At 38.1% G+C, this 10,913-nt stretch overlaps 1 pseudogene across 1 annotated transcript; it reads right to left on the bottom strand.

Annotated features, from left to right (window-relative positions):
* Positions 1-396: 396 nt before the first annotated feature.
* On the bottom strand, positions 397-1,523 carry LOC145137176 (tropinone reductase homolog At5g06060-like; annotated as a pseudogene). Its single transcript, XR_013720930.1, has 4 exons — positions 1,180-1,523; positions 871-1,087; positions 682-788; positions 397-598 (listed from the first exon to the last, which is right to left on the bottom strand). The product of XR_013720930.1 is annotated as a tropinone reductase homolog At5g06060-like (transcript).
* Between the last annotated feature and the right edge of the window lie 9,390 nt (positions 1,524-10,913).

The following is a 10,913-nucleotide window of genomic DNA, read 5'->3' as shown; positions in this document are numbered from 1 at the left end:
CCAAAAAACAGAGAATGTTTCCCCCGGAGCTTAACCAAGCTCTGATACCACTTGTTGGGGTTGAAACACACTTTTATTCAGAACTAGAACAAAAGAGAAGAGCTTACACACTCAATATTACAAAAAAAAAGAAACAACCCTCTAATACTCACTCTAAGTATTACATACTACACTCTCTGTTTTGTGGTGTCTTACAACTGAGGTTAGAGCCTCTATTTATACTTAAACAAGCCTACAATTACTACTGCTACCATTTATTGTGTTCATTATGTGAACATACGAAGTTGCCATTTGAGTTCTTATTGTCAACAAAGGAGGGATTCATTTGTCAACTAAAGAGGGTGGTACAGCTACTCATGGCAGGTTCACACCCAAGTAGGTTTACACTCACAAAATACTCCTCGTACGTACGTTGCTGCATTCACGGGAATCCATTGACCGTAAATCCACCATCAACAGCAATGGTTTGGCCAGTGATGTAAGAAGCAGCAGGCATGCAAAGGAACGCTACCAGAGATGAAACTTCATTTGGTTCTGCAACGCGTTTCAGAGGAGTTCTAGATGCCACAGCTTCCAGAAACTCCACGCTTTCAACAAGCTGCATATACAAAACAACAAGGGAATTACAAAACTATCAATCAGTACAGTTAAAAGGGCAAGATGAAGACGCTGGTATATTACATGCTCGATGAGTGGGGTTTTAGTGAACCATGGTGCTACACTATTAGTCCTAATGTTATCTTTACCCCATTCACATGCGAAGTTCTTTGCAAGCTGATTCATGGCACCTGCAGACGCGAAACCAACATTACAATTTACAACCCACCAGTTTTTCATCAGATATAAAATATGGAGCCAAACAAACCATACCTTTGGTGGCACTGTAAACAGACCCAACAGAAACGTGAACCAGACCAGTAACAGATGAAATCAAAACAATGTTTCCAGCTCCAGAAGCTTTTAAAAGAGGATGTGAAAGTTGACATATATGGTAACAAGATTCCAAATTGGTAGCCATGATCATGGAATACTCTTCTGCGGTAAACTCTAACGTAGTTTTAAATACGTTTGTCCCAACATTGTTGATCTACAGGAAACAAGTATGTGGAAGTAAGTCTTCATATTCATCTGAAAAAAAAAAAGGAAGTAGAGTTTCGGGTAAGATATGGAAGAACTTACTAGGATATTGAGTTTGCCACCGAAAAGTGATGTAACTTTTTCCACAAACTGTTCCCGTTGGGGACGAGAAGATAAGTCGCAGACGGATCCAGTGACCTTAAAGCCTTTGTCGGACCATTCTTGTAAGCGTTGGTTAAGTACAGATTAATTACGTGAGCAGGTGTGCACTTCTGCTCCTAACTCCGCCAGTTCCTCCACCACAGCATAGCCGATCCCAAGTGTACCACCGGTGACGACAGCAGTCATTCCAGCAAGTGACCATCTGGAATTTCCGACTGGACCAGAGAAAGGTGCGGCGGTCGTCATGCTACGATCGATTGAGTCTGTTGTTATATTTATTTGGATATTACTGACGCCTAATGTGTAAAGCATTGGTCCTTTATATAACGAACTTTTTGTTTTATGATTTATGCATGTGTGGATCATTCAGCCACATATTTTGTGCGCAAAATTGTTCAAAGGTGAAATTTTAAAAACGAAATATACTAAACAGCAATATTTACGAGTAATTAAAAACAGAATCATCCTTTTAATTAAATATTTTAATAAAAATATTATTTATTATTAATTATATTTAAATATCTTATAAAAAATCTAAGATTTAGAAACTTTTGCAGATTGTGATATTTTGATAAAATTATCATTAATATTATATTTTTATAAATAATATTCTTATTATAAGGGCTACCTAGTATGGATATGTGTAACTACCCAATTTTCAGAATAAATTTTTTATTTTTCAACTAGAATAAACCCATATTTTTATAAGACATATTCAAGGTAAAATCCTTTGTTTGTAAACCGTAGTTCCAAAATCAGAGTTATAAAGAAAAGTATCGCAGAATCTCAAATCATTAAACTTTTGATCGGTATGTACAGTTACGCATTCCCTTACCACGAACTGTTAAAAAACCTGAAAAGCATTTAATCCACAACTGTAAGCCAAAGCTTAGTGAATTCCCCAAAATACTTCATACAACAATACATATACAATGCATGCACACCAAGTCTACAGCACAGGGCTGGACCACCACCTGAGCCTACAACATATAGCTGGACCGCTCTCTTACACCAACTAGTTGGACCGCTCTCTTAAGCCTACAACATCTACTTGGACCGCTCTCATGAGCCTACAACATCTAGCTAGATAGGCACTATAGTAGCAACCGGACCGTATGGGTCTCTTGGCCTACATCACAGAGCAGATCTGCCTCAACCCAACCACAATATGTCGACATATGAAAACAAATAATTAATAACCAACAAACACATGCCATTATAATAGATCTACCAATGTCTAACAAATCACTACAACACATAAACATCCTAACACATAAAGGATACATACTGCACTTCAAAGTATAGTGAGAAACTCACCTGGGCTAAACAGTAGAAGCTTCACAACAATCTCAACAATAGAATCAACTACCTAAATCCAAAACAAAACTATTCCTAAGTCAAATACTCACTTCTACCCGAGTTTGACCAAAAGTCAAATTGGTCAAAGTCAACTCAACTGACCACCACGTCGTAGTGAACTCTTGGCTACGTTGTGGCCGAGTCAGGACAAAACAATTGAGAGGCAGAGTACCACCACGTCGTGGGCCTTCCTTAGCCACATTGTGGTCTCCCACTACAAGAAAAATAGGCATATGTGACTAAACTATTAAAGACTGACTAATCAGTCCTGGATACCATGTATCTGGGACTGATGAATCAGTTTCAGATACTATCTAAGACTGATTTTAATGTTTGAGTAATTAGAGACTGACTAGACCTATTCGAGACTGAAATTTAGTCCCTAATATGTTTGTGCCGATTCAGGTTTGGAGGAAAACACATTAGCGACTGAATTTTAGTCTCAAATTGTATAGCGCCATTTTTTACTTTGGAGGGAAATTTATTAAGGAGTAAATTTCAGTCTCTAATAAATATGCGCCAATTTTAAATTTCTAAAGATATTATTAGGGACTAAATATCATTCTTTAATAGAGTTGCACCAATTTGGCATTGGGAGGGAAAGATTATAAAGACCGAATTCTTGTTTCTTATAAACATTCATTATTTACATTCGAATGAACACTTATACCAAAATATAAATTAGTATTTGAGACTGATTATATAGTCATAGATACGATGTATCAGGAAAACCGATTAATTAAGCACGATTAGTATTCGGAAGGAAACTCATTAGAGACTGAAGTTTATTTTTAGATAGACTGACCTAATTTTGCCATTGGACGAAAAATCACTAAGGACTGAATTTTAATCTCCAAATAAACATGTGGCAATGTTGATATTTTAGGGAACTTCTTAGGGACTAAATTTTAGTCTTTGAGGTAAATTATTTACTAACATATACCATATATCAGAGACTAATAAATCAGTAGTGTATACTATTTTGATTGAAACATATTAGGGAATAAATATCAGTCTTAGATATACTTGCACCGATTATGTATGTGTGGGGAGCCTTATTAGGGACTAAATTTCAACCCATTATTAGAAAAAAAAATTCATGAAAAAAGAATTACGACTCACAACAGTCTTATGACAAACAAAAATGCATGTCCTAGAAAGTATGACATCATTTGTAGAATGTTAATGATTTACGACAAATAGAATTGTCCGTTGTAAAAGTACGTCATATTTTCTAAAAGTTTACGAAATACAAAGATGTTGTCGTATTTTAACTTCTAAATTTGAGAAAAAATACAACAATATAGTTTTTATTTATGCTCTTCGTCCAAAAACGATATGTTATATTTCACCCCTTAACCCTTTTCATCTCCCTCCTTTCTTAAAAAATTTAACGTTAGGGAAATTCGGGTTTGAATTCGACAGATAGACGATATCGATGACGGTTTCGATTCAGCATTCGCAGATTGTTTAGCTTGCTTATAGGAAATGACATTCCTTCTATACATTGGTCACTTCTTTCTCCATAATTTCATATTCCATCACCATCAGTTGGGGTCTATTATGTCTTCATTGCCACCATCGTCTCCATTAACACCATCAGTGGCGAGTCTAGAATAGAAAACCACGTGATTCACTAACCTTAAAGAGCATAATCCTTAAAGACCAAGGCTCATAACATCATATATGGTATCTAATAGCTTCATAATGGATAAAGTTTCCAACTTTATGCATTAAGATGGTCCAAAAAACCAAGATCTAGACTTTAAGTCTCAAAGGGACCAACAATGCATCTTTCTCAATTTACTCCTTTAAAGTCCAAGTCTCCAACCTTCATATCTGAATCAACATGATGTCTAAATGGATAAAGTTTCTAACTTTATCCATTATAAGACCACAAACTTTCAAGATCTAAAGCTCTAAGTTGAGAAATGGTCAAAACTGTTTGATTAAGGTTTCTAAGCCAGTAACTAAATTGGTATTTTCTTGTACTTAGAAGCAAAGTCCTTTTTGGGTTGCCCTCATAACTAGAACTTGATTAAAATGAAATTTATAGAGAGATGATGATTTATTAGATTATTATATGATTAATAAACTAATTAGATATTATAAGAAAATTATTTATTAATAAACTATATGATTAATATATTAATTGGAAATAGACAGTTGGCTTATTATTTTATTATGTGATTAATAAATTAATATGAGATCAACTGTTTATAACTGATTTGTTAATTTATATGATTAATAAATTAATAAAAAAATCAATTAAAATTGATTAATTATTAATCCGAATTAATCTGGAATTAATTTGGGATTCATTGGAATTAATTAAAGGTACAAGAGGTGAATTGTAATTGTTTAATAGTTGAACAAAATAGACAATTTTAGAAGCATCATGTCATGGACGGTTTTCTGGAGTTCCTTAAGGTTTCCAAAAGCCTCCTAAATGATAATAATTAAAGGATTTAAATTGGAATTAAATTTATTATATAACTATTCAAATCTTGCTTTGTCCCTAAGTTACCTAAACTATAAATAGGACCCATTGTGCATCAATATTCGTTCTTAATCTTCCTTGAAGGATACTCTAGCCGAAAAGCAGGATCCTTCCTCTCTCATCTTGTCTTCTAGTTCTAGGGTTTGGGTATGAGCCATTAGAGGCATCATCCTTTTGGTGCTAAGCTTTCCAAGACCTACAAGGGATTGAAGTGACTTATTTGCAATAACAAATCAAAAGGTATGTAACCATATACTTTGTAATTTCAAAATTTCACTAGGGTATGCTACGTTTAGTTGTTCATTGTATGTTGCTATCAATGTGTATGACATAGATCTTTTATAAGATGCATGTACTTTATTAACAATTAATTATTTTCCTCATTGTACAATTTTCTTTTCTATAAAACCCAACAGTGGTATCAGAATTTAGGCTTGTCAAACATTGATTGCACATGAGTTGAATCGAACTAAACTTGTTTTTCGCAAAACACTATTCTCACGACGTGGCGATGTATCTGTCACGACGTGAGAATGGAATTTTCCAGATTTTCGATAATTATCTTTCTAATCTAATTTATGGTGTTATTTTTGGTAATTATCTTGTATTAATTCTATTTGATTCCGAATTTTGAATGTCTTGTGTGATAATTAATGAATCCCTAAATATTATGAGATATCCTTATTTGATAATTTTTAATTAGATAAATTAAATTGAATTATCCCTTATGAATTTAATAATTAATTTAATTGTAATGTAATAAAAAAATAATTATAAATTCATTATATGTTTAAATTGATTTATTAATTATATGATAATTTAGATAATTAATATTTAAACATAGTATTTTGAAAAGATTTAAAATACACCTTATACTATATATGATTAAAATTTAATACATATTATATGTATAAGACAAGTCTGTCAATCAATAATAGGCCTAATTCACGAAGTCATGCTATATGGGGGTATAAAGAAACAACCTATAAAATGACCGTTTAATGAGTGTCTATTCTCGCTCACCGCTCCCTTGCATGGTGGAAGGTCATTAGTCGAACGGGTTGATAGGACATAACCTCTTAAAATTATGATACTATAAAGTACTAGAACCCACTTTAGAAATCTCACTCTGCTTACTTTAGGAAAAATGTGAAATTGTATGCTAATCCATGAAAATACACATTGTTTCTTTATGTGTCGTTAATGGAGCGTGTGTGGTTAAACGGCACACTAATTTGGGACTATAAAAATGAAATGATGAAACAACTCGTGTTTATGATTTTTGATGGAGCCTGTATGGTTAACCGGCACATCAATGGGAGATCATAAACCAATCGAGGGTGTTTGAGCAGGTTTGCATGGTTATGCACATCCTAATTGTAATCCTCGGAATCTCAGTCACAATTGGTAAGATCATAATCGATATTAAATATGCCGTTGATAAGATTCAATTAATCTCAAAGATCTAGGAGTTTCATGTGATTGAAATTGGTGAGATGACTCTACCTACCTAAAATAGATTTGAATTTGATTACGACATCCCATTTCAAAGGTCGAATCAAAATTATGAATCCTAGCCTTAATTTAATTTTATGGTTAATAACTAAGGATTAAAATCAACTAAATTGAATTCTTTCTTCTCCCAAATTTTTTATGTCAAATCAACACAATGATGCTCATATGGAAATGGTTTTCCTCAACCTTTTGGAGATGGTTTTCCACTTTCAAGTCAAGGTCAAAATGTCTCCCCTTCCTTAGGAAATGGTGGAACGGGACAACGTCTCTATTCAACTCTTCCACATCCTCCCCCTATGACTCTCCCAGCGTCATGTTTTCTTCGAGTTGAAAGATATGAAACTACTTAAGCCCTGTTGGCATGTAAGCACAAAGATGAGAATTCTATCTATACGCACGTTCTGAAAATGAAGTCGTACACTGACAAGTTGGAAAGGATGGGTGTCGTATTCCCAAGGGAGCAAGCCATTGATTTGGTTCTTCTTTCGTGTAACATCCTGATGACGAGGTACTTCTAATTTCAACCCTATATGTACCCTCATTTTCCCTCACCTCTTCAGCTTCCACTCCCCTTGAGACGTTTTTGCAAACCCTAATCCTTTGAGTGTGTGTTTTGAGCTTAAGTGTGTGTTCGTGGTGTGTTGAAGGAAGAAAAAAGAGATATTGAGGAGCCTTGGTGTGGAATCAAGCTTGTGGATCTGGGATCTTTACATCCTTGGGAAGCTCCAGAAGGTATAAAGCTTTGATCTTGACTTGTATTTCCTTAAGACCTTGTCATGAGAAGTTTTATGAGTTTTTAGTCCCTTTTCTTGGACTTAAAGAGTATGAGCTACTCTAAAACCAAAGGAGATGTCCTTTCAGAAGACTTGAGGTGCATTAATTCATAAAAGTGAAATCTTGACTCATTTAGTGCTTGCATGTTAGTTATAGAAGTCTTAAGTGGTTAAGACAAACTAGGGTTTTGGTATTGGGACTTATTAAGGCATGCATAACCATAAAGTTGGAAACTTTATGGTTTGGAACACCTTTTTAGGCTTAGATCTAGATTTAGACGTTTGGCCTTGTTGAATTAAGCACTTAATGGAAGTTTTGCATGACTGTTGCATACGCTAGGCGTACCATAGGGTACGTTGGGCGTACGTGGTCTATTTCCCGTTTCTGGTCAATGTCCGAGTACGCGCGGCGTACGAGCTGGGTACGCTGGTCGTACTCAGCTGGGTTGACTTTCTGTTGACCGTTGAATTTTGACCTAGTTTGACCTGAGGGGCATTTTGGGTATTTTGCTATGAATTCTAAGGACTAGGTCTCTCCCTATGTATAGGTGACCTGTAGAGCTGACTCGTGGAGCGATATTCTTTTCTACTATCTTTATGGATTTGTGAGGTGAGTTTTCATCGCGGTACTTATGGGTCTAAGGCACCAAGGTCGACCCATTGGTTTGATATCCTGATATTCACTGATATGTTGAGTATGGAATAGATATGCATGGTTATGCTAGTTATTGATATGCTAGACTGGTAGATCTGTAGGACTATATGTTATTATGTTGCCTAATTATTTATATATGCTTATTATCTGTTATATGACGACATACTGTGGTGGGTTGAGGTTGTACTGCTTCGTACGGTAAACCCCGGAGCATTCCAGATATGAGCTGAGGGTCAGGTAGGGCATGCTAAACTCATAAGGGCTCATGAGCATTCCAGATATGAGCTGAGGACCGGGCGGTATAACAGACTCATACTGAGGGCTTGATAGTATTCCAGTCTGATGACTGAACTGGTCAGGGAGCAATACATGCATAGTTTGTGGGCCCGAGGGCAAGCCAGACTTATGTTGTGGGCTCAGGGGTAATTCAGTCTTTTAGCTGTGGACCCATTACATGTTGTTATTGTATATATGTGATATGGTTATGTGATGATACTTTGGGGGAACTCACTAAGCGTTGGCTTACAGTTTTGGATTTTGTTTCAAGTACTTCAGATGACCACGGGAAGGCGAAGGCGTGACCATACACATCCTCATGTTTTGACTTATGATTTTGGGAAACTCTGATGTTGAAATGTTTTTGGAAACTATGTTGTAAACAATTTGTGAATTGGGTTGGTTTTTAAAATTTTAAATTTATCATGATTTTTAAGAGTGTTACAAGTTGGTATCAGAGCCTTGGTTTGAGTGAATTGGAGGAGCACTCGTGTGAATCTAGTGATAGGCTAGGTGGTTGTCTGATGTAGAGGGGTGTTTCTTCACGTGCTTTTGCCCAGCTGACCAGCAGGTCAAGTGCGCTCTGAACCTTCTACGGTCTGGAGCGAAGGATTGGTGGAGACTTGTTACTAGATCGTATTCTTCTGAGGAGAGAGCTTCTGTGACTTGGGAGCAGTTCTCGGAGATGTTTTGTTCTAGATATGTGCCACTAGTGGGGCGTGAGTGGTTAGACCAGGACTACTTGGATTTGAGGCAGGGGACGGAGTCGGTGACGAAGATCACCAAGATGTTCACGGAGAGGGTCATGTTTTATCCTGAGTTTACTGCTTCTGAGTAGGCTCAGATGACCCGTTACTTGAGCATGATCAAGACGGATATCAAGCAGTTTGTATCCACTCAGCATTATGGATTCTTGTTGTAGTTGCAGGAGGCCGCCAGGCGGCGCGAGATTGAGATGGAGATCCAGACGAGGGAGAAGAGACCGGCCCCGTCATAGTCGCAGCCTGCGATGAAGCGATTCAAGGTCGATGATGTCAGATCTGGGGGGAAGGGCTTCACTTGCGAGAAGTGCGGAAAGGTTCATGAGGGTGATTGTCGATCATCTTTTGGGTGCCAAAATTGTGGCCGACATGGCCATATGGCGAGGGATTTCCGCCAGCAGGCCCCAACACTCAGCTCCAGGATTTGTTACCATTGCGACCAGGTTGGCCATGTGAAGGCCAACTTCCCCTTGCTTGTTGCTAGGCCGGCGCAGGCTCCAGCGCCGGCAACTCTGAGGATCACAAATGGGAGTCAAGGCAGGGTAGAGCCCCCGAGGGCTAGGGGTCGCGCTTTTCAGCTCACTGCCGAGGAGGCCAGAGCAGCTCCAGATGTTGTGACTGGTATGTATCTACTATTTATTCGGTTGATTATGTTTATGTTATGCTTATATATATATATATATATATATATATATATATATATATATATATATATATATATATATATATATATATGTGTGTGTGTGTGTGTGTGTGTGCCTCTGATAGGTACGTTCCTAGTGAACTCTCTGTCTGCTATTGTGTTGTTTGACTCGGGTGCAAGTCGGTCTTTTGTATCTCGATCATTCAGTAGGGAGTTTGATATGCCTATCGGGGAGTTAGAGTGTCGTTGCGAGTCTCCATCGCTAATGAACACGGGGTTGCTGCATCTTCAGTATATCATGGTTGTGTATTGGAGATCTTCGGGGTGCCCTATCCAGTTGATTTAATCCTTATCCCCATGGGGGATGTATGCACGATAGTGGGGATGAACTGGTTGAGTAAGTTTGGAGCCATGATTGACTGTGAGGGCCAACAGGTGGTAGTTTGAACCCCAAGTGGCGGAGAACGGTTTACTTATGGGGAGGGAACCAAGATTGGTTCAGGGTTTTGTTCGGCAGCCAGGGCTCGACTGTATATTCAGCACGGGTGTGTCGGTTATCTGGCTTATGTGGCTGATCTCGAGTTAGGGAGCAGAATTCAGTTTCAGAGGTTCCAGTTGTCAGGGAGTTTGTTGATGTGTTTCCAGAGGAGTTACCCGGCATGCCTCCTGAGAGGCATGTCGAGTTCAGGATTGACCTCCTGCCAGGTGCGGCCCCGATTGCCAAGGCGTCATACCGCTTGGCACCGCCTAAGATGCAGGAGTTGTCATCTCAGCTGCAAGAGTTATTGGGCAAGCAGTTCATCAGACCAAGCAGTTCACCGTGGGGAGTGCCGATTTTGTTCCTCAATAAGAAGGATGGGTCACACCGGATGTGAATTGATTACCGGGAGTTGAACACGCTAACGGTGAAGAACCGTTATCCCCTTCCGTAGATTGATGGCCTCTTTGATCTGTTGCAGGGCACATCTTGGTTCTCCAAGATAGATCCGAGGTCTGGGTATCATCAAGTGAGGGTGAGAGAGGAGGACATGGAGAAGACTGCGTTCTGGACTCGTTATAGGCATTACGAGTTCGTGGTGGTGCCATTTGGGCTCACCAATGCGACTGTTGTGTTCATGGATTTGATGAAGCGGGTATGCAGGCCGATGCTCGATCGATCTGTCATTGTGTTTATCAATGATATCTTGGTGTA

This window comes from Lactuca virosa, chromosome 9 (genome assembly GCF_052849685.1).
Source record: "Lactuca virosa cultivar CGN04683 chromosome 9, Lactuca_virosa_CGN04683_v6, whole genome shotgun sequence".
Classification (NCBI taxonomy): Eukaryota; Viridiplantae; Streptophyta; class Magnoliopsida; order Asterales; family Asteraceae; genus Lactuca; species Lactuca virosa.
This window is presented reverse-complemented; position numbering and strand designations above follow the sequence as displayed.